The sequence below is a fragment of the Theropithecus gelada genome, chromosome 7b, assembly GCF_003255815.1.
Source record: "Theropithecus gelada isolate Dixy chromosome 7b, Tgel_1.0, whole genome shotgun sequence".
NCBI lineage: Eukaryota > Metazoa > Chordata > Mammalia > Primates > Cercopithecidae > Theropithecus > Theropithecus gelada.
The window spans coordinates 18503997-18515680 of record NC_037675.1 but is presented as its reverse complement, the minus strand read 5'-3'; positions in this window follow the sequence as shown (position 1 = coordinate 18515680).

Here is an 11684-nt window from a genome sequence, read left to right as displayed (position 1 = left end):
AAATTGCATCCAAAGGAAAATTAAGTTCTGAAATTTTTTCACCTTCATACTTCCAAGTTAATAGAATTCAACCAGAACACTCCATTCCTTCAAAGCCTCTAGCCAGGCAGTTTTACTGTATTACTTCTTGCTTTCAATGGATATAAAGCAGAGTCCTGGTAGGCACATTATGTATACCTGCAAAGATGCAGAACTAAAAAGATGCGGAACAGTTCCATCTATTCCTTATTAAAACAAAAGTCCTGTAAACCTTGGATGGTGAGTGTAATACTTCAGCACTAGCACCAAAACCTCAAATATGAGAAGATATCAAGAACACTAGTGACAAACAAAACAATTCTTGGCCGGGAGCAGTAGTTCATACCTGTAATCCCAGCACTCTGACAAGCCAAGGTGGGAAGATTACTCGAAGTCAAGAGTTCAAGACAAGCCTGGGAAGCATAGGGAATTCTCATCTCTACAAAAAAAATTTTAAAAACAGCTGGGCGTTGCGGCACAGACCTGTCATGCTAGCTACTTGGCAGGCTGAGGTGGGAAAATTGCTTCTTCCCAGGAGTTCGAGGCTCTAGTAGCTATGATTATGGCACTGCACTCCAGCCTGGGTGACAGAGCGAGACCTAGATAATTACATTTTCTCCTGCTCCTGTTTACACTAAAATCACTAAGTTAAAATGCTTTCAAATTTGGCAGGATAAAAATTAAGTGAAATGTGACTTTGGAGTTTGGAGGAAGAAAGAAAGAAGGAAGGGAGGGAGGGAGGTAGGGAGGGAAGGAATGGAAGGAGGGAGGGAGGAAGGAAGGAAGAAGGGGGAAACAGAAAAGGAAAAGAAAGGAAAGGAAAGGAAGAAGGAAGGAAGGAAAAGGAAAGAAAGGAAGAAAAGAAAAAAAGGAAGGAAAGAAGGAAACAAAAGATAAAAGAAAAGAAGAAAAGGAAAAGAAAGGAAAGGAAAAAAAGGAAAGGAAAGGGAAGGGAAGGAAGAAGGAAAAGAAAAATAGAAAGAAATAACAAATTACATACTGGGAGAAAGTTTTAGTAACCTCAATGACAAATAAAAGGATTGTACCTTTAGTCTGTAAAGAAATATTTTAAATTACTCAGAAAAACACAAACAAAAACAAATGATTTTCAACAGAAAATGGGCAATGGAGAAACAGTCACTTCTCACAAAAATAAAAATGGCCAATAGGTATACAACGAAGATTCAAAAGCACTAGAAATCAAAGAAATGTCATGAAAACAATGATATTTTCTGTATAAAGGCCTAAAGATGACAAATGGAAGGGGGAACCTGGAGCTCTGTTCCTGTTGGTGGGAGTATAAACTGAGACACTTTTCCTGGAAGATAATTTGAAAATTTCTATTAAAGACCCTCAAAATTATTACCCTCCAGAAATTCTACTTCTATGAATTCAGTCCAAAAACGCTTGCTCGACTCCATTAAAATGTATATATAAGAAAATTCACCTCTGCGGCGGCAATGATAAACTTAATATACATCCAGCTATTAAAAATGATGATGCTAGGATATATTTCCTGTCACAGAAGTATGCCCAAAATATAGTAAGTGGCAAAAGACTATCTAATATGATTCTACTTTTGAAAATATTTACATGTATAAAAAGTATAAAAAACAACAAACCAGAATGTTTTGAGTGGCAAATTAAAGATTTTTCTTAATATTTGTCATCCAAATTATTACAAAAAGAATGTGATTTCCTTTATAATCAGGGAGAAGTGTTATTTTCATTTATTTATCTTTAAATCTCTTTTCTTTTTCTTATTTTTCCTCCCGTATGTATCCCAAGTAGGCTAGAACTCCTGCCTCTTGAGGGAAACCAGCCCATTTGTGGGAAGTGCACTACATAAAGCTGCCCATCTTCCTTTTATTTTAAGAGATCTGGAGACATTTTTATTTCAAATTGTTTTACTGTTCTCAGAATATATGTTAATATATGAAATTGAGGAAAAGACAAAGGAAAGGCTGACTCCCTACCCTCCTGGGGTTACTCTTCCAATTTTTCTGCTATTGTTACATACTAGTATTCACTGGGTACTAAAAAGATGGTCAGCCCCTTAGATCCTTTTTTCTTATCTCTTTCTCATAATCCTACTTCATTCCTTCATTCACTTATTTTTAAAAGGGTCATGTGTACATATTGTTCAGAAAATTTCTAAATGTAACTATCTACAAAAGTATGTGGCAAAATCCCATTCAGAGTCTTATTCTCCTTCCACAGCCAAACACTTTTAATTGGTTTCTTATATATCATTTCAGAATTTATCTTTCCAAATACACATGTATATTCCTATTCTACTCTTCTCTCTCAACACAAAAAGTAGCATACCACACATACGATACCATTCCTTCTTCCTTTTAAAACACACACACCATCAATCTGAGTTCTTCTACGTGAGTGCAGAGTCTTTCTCATTCTTCTTTTCAGCTGCACAGTATGCATCATTTGGATGGACCACAGTTTACTTAACCAGTTCCTGTTGGTGGACACTGAAGTCATCCCTATCATACTGTTACAAACAATAGTGTCAAGCACAACCGCCTGCACACACCAAGTTCATTTCTGGGGTTTTGCCATCTTGGCCAGGCTGGTCTTGAACTCCTGACCTCAAGTGATCCGCCCACCTTGGCCTCCCAAAGTGCTGGGATTACAGGTGTGAACCACCGTGCCTGGCCCATGGTTAGCATTTGATAATCAATGGAGTACTCAGAGTACTTAGTACTTTTAATCTCCTCTTATATAGCTGGCATTTGGTATCATGAAAAACACTTTACCAGGAATCAGAAGATTTATTTGGCTAGGTCACAAGCTGACTTATTATTCAAATTATTCATCCAAATAATAAGAACCATAACACACTGTGGCAAAAAACAATCAATGAAGAAACCATGGAACAGATTTTAAAACTAAAAATGGCATGATTCATAACTTCATGCATTTGTCTCGCTTCTAGGTGGTATACTAAGATCGCAAACTTACATTCTTGGGATTCTTACAACAAAAAGTTGAAAACCTATGCTGGTCCATTTTATAATCACAGTTTTAAATGTTTTCATACATTTATCCTGAATTTACAGATTTTTGTGCAAATATTTTCCTTGATCTTTTTTCTCTCTCAAATAAGATTCTGAACAAAAAAATAACCTGTCTTCCTTTTCCCATGCTTATGGGAATACTGAGTCAACATACACAATTGTATAAACCACCACATAAACTGAAGCACAATACTTATGTCTTTTCTCCCCAGTCAGTAAGGGCTTCATTAAAAAGACATTTTGACATTCACCTATGAAAAACAAAAGAACTATGGCCTGGTAACAAGTAAAAGGCTGGTGTGGTGAGCAAGAGACACAAAGGTTAAACGTTTAGTATTTTTCAGCCTTGTGTTTATTTTGTATACATAAGTATTTGGTTGGGTTACCCAACATTCAACTTCCAAAACTGACCATGAGGTTTTATGTCAAGAGAAGTACTTTTTATAGCAATTTCACTGCCTAAACCAAAACAGTCTAGAGAAGCTCTAAAGGTAACAAAATAAAACAGGACACAATTCTAAACAACTCTGCTTCACACCCAACCTGGGACTGCCACTCACCGTAATAGTATATTTGTGATCAACTTTGTAACAATCTGTCAAAAGGAAACCTGCAACATCTGCCCACTAAGAGGTCACTTTAGCATTTTCTCCTCTGCGGAAGAAAACACACGGGAATCACTCAGAACTCTGGATTGCCAACAGAGCAGCATTTCCCAGAGAGTAAGCCAGAGGACACCATCCTCTGAGATGCTGTCAGGAACATTATTAAACAAATTTGGGAAAAATAGAAAATAGCATTAAGGTTCCAAGAAGTCCTTTGGTAAAAGACATTTTGAACCTGGCTTCCCCCAAATCTTGAAATCCCCACAAAACAAATATACATTAACATACCACTATATTGGCACTCACAGAACATTTTGGTAGATATGGCAAAGATTAGGCTGCAGGTGTCAGGTAAGTGAACTCTTTAAAAACAATATTGAGAAAAATAGAAATTTAAAATTAAAAGAAAAACAGAAAAGCAAAAGAGAAGTAAATAAATAAAAAATTTTTAACAAACAGTATTGGGTCGGGTAAAGTTGCTGAGACCCATAGTCCTAACACATTGTGAGTCTGAGCAGGATGGATTGCTTTAGCCCAGGAATTCGAGACCAACATGAGCAACATGGTAAAACCCTGTCTCTATGAAAAATACAAAAATTAGCTGGGCATGGTGGCATATGCCTGCGGTCCCAGCTACTCAGGAGGATGAGGTGGGAGGATGGCTTGGGCCTGGGAGGCAGAGGTTCCAGTGAGCTGTGATTGTACCACTCACTTCAGCCTGGGCAACACAGCAAGACTCTGCCTCAATGAATGAATGAATGAATGAATAAAACAATATTACTTTACTGTGTGGTAGAACTCAAAATGAACTCAGCACATCCATATGTAATATTAAGGGTTTAAAAAAAGGAAAAAACACTTTTTGTCTCTCTGAGCTTTTACAGATGGATATAACGTCCAGATAACTATTCTGTAGTATCAACACCACAGTTAATACATATTCTGATTATACAGAAATGATTCTTGATGTTAGCCCCCAAAACACATATATAAGCATGTAAAGCAAATACAACTAAAAATAACTGTGGGAACAAAGCTCTTCTGGAGAAAGTTCTGAAGTCTGAAATAGTCACTCATATTTTTACCATAAATGCAACTATTACTATCTCAACCATAGAAATCATCAAAGTAAGGGCTGGATATATTTAGATTTTAATCACCATAATGTAGATTAAGTCACATAATTGAATTAGTCAACTGAGTGTTTCAAAATCCTCAAGTTACTTTAAATTGCTCATACTTTGAGGGTCTACAGAACATTTCATAACTAACCTAGCAAACTGCGATCTTTTCCCCACTTCCGTAAGACTTCCAACCACAAAAAAGAAGCAATACAAACTTCAGTAAAACTGCAAGACAATTACCATTGGATTCTACTAAACTGCAACTATCACCTCTAGAGGTAATTAGCCAGCTCCTTACATCTATGAGATTTCCCATAATGATTCCTAGAAGTATAATTAGGATCACAGGCATGTGGGGACCACTCTGTAATCGTAACATTCTCTAAACCCCCAATCACAATTTACATTTGAAAAACACTTGGTTTTTATGACAAAAAGGTATGTGTATATATATACGTGTATGTGTGCGTGTGTATATATGTGTGTGTGTGTGTGTGTATATATATGAGTCACTAAAAACTCTACCTATCAGCAACATAATGCTTTATAATGGTTCCAGATGTGGGCCCCAGATCAATAGCATCAACTTCACCTGGTAACTTCTAAAAAATGTAAATGGTCAGGTCCCACCACAGACCTACTGAATCAGAAACACTGGGACTAGCTCTCCACATGAATTCTGGTGCACACTAAGTTAAAAATAATAATAATAAATAAGCCAGGCACAGCAGCCCATGCCTGTCATCCCAACACTTTGGGAGGGCAAGGTGGGAGGATCGCTTGAGCCCAGCAGTTCAAGAACAGCCAGGGCAACATAGTGAGACCTCATCTCTATTAAAAAAATTAAAAAATAAAAAAATAAAGATAAATTAATCACTTACACTTACCCTCCTGAGAGAACAGGTAACACCACTCAAACAAATGGAGGATCAACTGGAAAGTTATCCTAAAAAGCAAATAAATAAGTTTAATTACTTTTAAGAACATCCTTAATGCTACACTATTTAGAAGATTTTAAAAGAAACTATAAAAGAAAATGTACATTTATTATCAGATAAAGGGTGAGAGTCATAAAGGTAAACTTAGTACCAAAAAACAAATGAAATGAAAACCAAAGCAAATAAAAATGAAGTTAAAATCAGGCCCAAACAGAACAGTGTTATTGTAAACTTATGAAACACATGAAGTGGTTCCACTTCAATAGAACTATATAAAGGAACCATTCCAATAAGGATAGACTAGGTAATTTAGATCAATCTTCTGACTGAGAACTAGAGAGGTGGACAAAACATAATGATTACATGGCTGAGAAAAGGGAACACCAGAGAACAGGGTCTTCTTTTTCCCCCTTGGGTTTTCTTCCAATGACAGAAGAGACAAGAAAGAGGTTAAAAAGTTGAGCTAGAACACACAGCCTCACAGAGCTCACAGGGAGATAAACACTGGAGCTCAGCGTCCACTGAGGAGGGGCCCTGCTAAGTCTCCCGCTCCTTAGGTTGGGACCCTGAAGAACTAACTGCAAATTGCCCTAACAGGAAATGATGGCCAGCTTTAATCATCTCAATCCCTGATTGGATGAGACAATCCCGGGTTGCTAATTTCCAAGCCCCTGGCAGGGGCAAATGTAAATCCTCGCTGGAGAAGAATATCATCCAAGGCTTCAAATCAGTTCTACAATTTTTCATATATAATGTCTATCACTAAAAATAAAAAGCCACATGAGACTGAAAGATGACATAACAGAAAACAAGAGAAGTAAACAACAGACACAAAACCACAAGGAATTGAGATAACAGACTTTGCAGACACACTTTAAAAGAACTCTGCTGAACATGATCAAGGAAAGACAGGTCAAGACTGAAAACCTGGCAGAGAAATGCAAATTATAAAAATGAACCGTATGAAATTATGCAATTTAGAACTATCACAACTGAAATTAATAACTTAATGGATAAGTTTAACCAAGCAGTAACCTAGTGGAAGAGAGATTCAGTAAACTGGAAAAAGGTCGGAAAGACAAAAAGGCAGAAAATGGAGAAAATAAAAGACAACATATTGAAAAGTTTATCACATACGTAGAGCTCTGGAAGAAAAAAAAGAATGGGACAGAAGCAATAGCTGAAGATACAGTTGCGGAGAATTTTCCAAAACTGATCAAAGACTTCACAAGATTTAACCACCACTTCGAGAGAAATAATGCAAGCTAGCATGAGAGAATGATATCTTCAAGGTGCTGAATAAAGCAAACTGCCAACCTAGAAATTTACACTTAATGAAAATACTCTTCAATAATAAAAAAAAATAAAGGAATTTTTCTATCTGTAGACTCACACTAAAGAAAATACTAAAGGATATTTTCAGAAAGGAAAAGGAGGATCCTCAGTGAAAATGTGGAGAGTAAAGAGCATGAAAAAGAGCAAATATGCATGTGGATCTAAGTGAATATTGATTATACAATTATGTGTAGGGTTTTAGATAAATATAGACTTGAAATACTTGACAACAGCAGCAAATATTTAGGTGAAAGGACATGAACTCACAGTGTGGTAAGGTCCTTGTACCAACAAGAAAAACAAAAAAATATGAATTTACAAGTTTATATTAGACTTTGACACATCAAAGACATATTGTAACTGTAGGGTAATAAAAAAGAATAAGAACTATGCTGACAGAGGTAGAAAACTAGAGTCTTAAAAAATCTAAAAGAAAGACAAAATGGAGCAAAAAGCAAGAAAAACAAATACAAATGAATCATCAATAAGATGGTAGACTTGAACCCAAGTATCAGCAATAACTAATTGATCCAATTAAAAGACAAACATCATCAGACTTGATAAAAATATATGAAGAGAGGAAGATAAGACAGAAAATGAAAGATAAGAGGAAATCCTTTTCTAGCTTACAATAGAAATGCAAGATTATCCACAAGATACCAACTTAATGACGCAAGATACCAACTTAATGACCGTTACTATAATCTACTTTCAATAAAGTAGCTCACCTTTTATCTATAATTTAACAGACATAAGGGAAATTATAGAGGGTGATGTAAAGCTTAGTAAAGTACAATTTCATTTAACCTACTATTATTTAGATCTTTAAATACATGAATCCCTAAAGAGTGACTATAAACCCATTAATTGATTATGGATTATTTAATTAATTTTAAACAGTTCAGAATAACTCTCCTATATCAAAACCTGGGGACTCTATTCCATAAACTCTGTACCCTGGAACTCAGGAATCCAGATCTTACAGAAATAAAAAGAGTTCTTCAGGGAGGGGAAAAATGTTGAGGGTGACTGTTAAAATGAAGTTTGAGTTACCTTAGTATATATTAACTCTGAACCAGACTCTCAGGCTCTACAAAAATCTCATGAAGTTATCTGACTTCCCATTTAACATCTCAGCCTTCTAAGTTATTCTTAAGGATGAAGAACATACTGTTTTTCAAAGACTACATCACCAGATGGGTCTAAATAGCACAAGTCACTTACTTATATTGAGTTGAAAATCACCTCTTTGTAATTTGACTTATTAGTTCTAGTTTTATGCCCTGTCTTCACCAAAAACAAATTAAAACTAATGCTTCCATATACATACTCCTTCAAATAGTTGAAGACGAGCTATCACGAACCCCCATGTTTTCCTCTCCAAATCCACAATTTCATCAGCTATCCTAGGACACAGAATAGAATCTCTTCCCAACCCTGGCTATTATTCTCTAAATGAACCTAAACTTATCTAAATAGACCCTTCTTAAAGTACTACCTCAGAATTCAATTCAGTAATTCTGATGTTGCCTGTAACATCAGGCAACAACTTCCTTAAAAACACAGCAAGTTGGATTTACCAAGTTGCTGACCAAGTCGTATTCTCTCCTGCCCTCATTCCCATCGTTGTGTTACACTTTATCTCAAGTTCCATTTTGCTTAGTATTCATGATGCTCAAGTTGTCATTGTGGACATCAGAGGCCATAAATATATATTGTTCTGGCTCCTTCCTGTACATCTTTCCGAGTCATACCTGCTGTTCTCCAAAGTCTGTGAATCCCGATACTAACAACTTGGCAATTCAGTTTAAGGTCCTCTTCAGAAGGTCAGTTAGCTCAAGGCAATCACATTCTTCCCAGGTCTCTTAAGAAATACTCCAACCCCAGAAAAGGCCCTTCTTTCTGGTATCAGGAGCCATGGGCCACAAATACAAATACAACTGAATTTCAGCCATTTACCTCCCAGATCGTCCTTTCCCTGAAGTTCTGTCTAGAGCAGGAAAAAATAATGAAAACACCACCTGCAGTCATGAATCCTCCAGTTTCCTGGTCAAGATTTCATATTCCCTTCAAGATACCTCCCAAAGAGGACATGACAAGGGAGGGGTACACAAGGTACTACAGGTACTGATAAGGTTCTATTTCTTTTATACATACATTTTTTCAGAGACGGAGTTTCTCTCTTGTCACCAAGGCTGGAGTGCAATGATGCAATCTCGGTCCACTGCAACCTCTGCCTCTTGGGTTCAAGTGATTCTCCCACCTCAGCCTCCCAAGAAGCTGGGATTACAGGTGCCCACCACCATGCCCAGCTAATTTTTTGTATTTTTAGTAGAGATGGGGTTTCACCAAGTTGGCAAGGCTGGTCTCGAATTCCTGACCTCAGGTGATCTGCCTGCCTCGGTCTCCCAAAATGCTAGGATTACAGGCGTGAGCCACCATGCCCAGCCAAAGGTTCTATTTCTTAAGTTTGCTGTTGGGCATATGGACATATGATTTAATGTTTTAAAAAAGAAAGATACCATCCTGGGTTTTTTTGTGTTTTGTTTTTTGTTTTAGGCCTGCGTGCTTCATTCGTTCTCCCATATGAATCCATAAAGAAGTAGCCATTAGCAACGACGACCCAGTTGACAACCACAACAGTTTCTATGATAACAAAAGTGAGAGAAAATACTGACATTAGGGTCATTTCAAGAAAGTTCAATCATAAGATATATCCGCAAGCAAAAATATACACACAAAAAGCTAAGTAAGAAGCTTTTAGAAAACTACTACCATCCTTAGAGTAAGTACAACAAAGTATTCTTTTATGTCTTTGTTTTTATCATCAAAATGCCTCATATAGCCATAGATTTTAAACCATTACATCTTGTCTAGATTCCATATTAGATCATTAATATTTTTTCTAGATTCCATTGTTATTCCTTTGTAACCTTTATTTTTAGTATCTTAAAAATACTTTATTAAATGTAACACGTACATTCAGAAAAGTATGTAAAATATACCTTAAGGTATATCTTAGCAAGTTATTGTAAATTATTTGCCCATGTAACCACCAACCTGGTCCAGAAATATATTCCAGCCAGTATCCAAGAAGCCCACGGATGTACCTTTTCAGTTCACACCTCCCTACCTCCCACCTAGATGTACTCCCTACCCTAACCTCTATGTAATCACTTCTTTGTTCTTGATAGTTTTACTGCCCAAGTATGAACCCAGAAATAAGTGTTTCTCAGTTTTCTTTTCATTTTTGTCTCCCTACGAAGCCTTTTTAGAAGTTTCTTCCCTAATTCTACCCCCATGCCCCATTGAATTTTAACATCACAGATATATTGTATGTCGGTTTATATTCTATGGCCCTTTGGAGGGTAGCAGACCATTATAATAGGTAAGATTTTCTTTTACTGTAAGGACCAATTTTCACTCCACTGCAGGTGATATTGCCTCCACTAAGAATGTATGCCCTAACCAACATTAGTTTTGCCTATTTTTGAACTCTATATAGAGGAAATTGTACAAAATAGGTTTTGGGGGTCTGGTCTCTTTTGCTTAACACAGTGTTCAAGGTTTGCCCATCTTGTCCCACATAGCTATAAGCCATTTTATGAATACCACAGTTCTTCATTTTCTTGGAATGAACACTTGGGTTATTTTCTGTTTAGGGCTATTATAAATGATGCTGCTCTGAACATTCCTGTATCTCCTGGTGCCTACATACTCATTTCTTGTGGAGTGAATATTCACAAGATTCCTGAACCATAGTGTATGAGTATCTTCCACTTTACCAAATTGTTTTCTAAAAGACTTGTACAAATATACACCCCCATTAGAAAAATATAGAGTCCTATAACAATTTTCTTAACTTAAAATATAAGTTAAGCAAAATATCTCCTATGCCTTCTTTTTCTTTTAAGATCTGAAGATCACTGTGCAAAGGACTATCAGGGTCAACCCTAAGAATCACAAAACAAAAAACCGTTCAAACAAAAAGAGAATTTTTTTTTTCAACTAACTCAAAAATGAACCAATCTGAAAGCTAAAATAGAGCATCTAGGATAAGTTCCAGAAAGAGAAGATCTTAAGCTGCTCTATATCCCCAGGAAAAATAAAGGTCACTACAGCTTCCAGCTCCTTTAGAATAAATGTCCAAAAGAGATCATAATAGCCTAAATCTAATCTAATAAGTGGGTTCAGAGTTTGCAGTCATTCTAAAGGAAAACAGCCACATGTATATAATTTTCTCAAGAATTTAAAAGAAGTTTAATATGCTTTCCTAGACTTGTATTATTAGCCAAGGGATTCAAGGAAAACAATTCCCATGGATGGAACCATGAAAAGTTAAATCACTAAGCCGGGCGTTGTGGCTCATACCTGTAATCCCAGCACTTTGGGAGGCCGAGGCAGGCGGATCACGAGGTCAGGAGATGGAGACCATCCTGGCTAACACGGTGAAACCCCATCTCTTCTAAAAAATACCAAAAAATTAGCCGGGCAGTGGTGCGGGCGCCTGTAGTCCCAGCTACTCGGGAGGCTGAAGCAGGAGAATGGCATGAAGCCGGGAGGCGGAGCTTGCAGTGAGCCGAGATCCCGCCACTGCACTCCAGCCTGGGCGACAGAGTGAGACTCTGT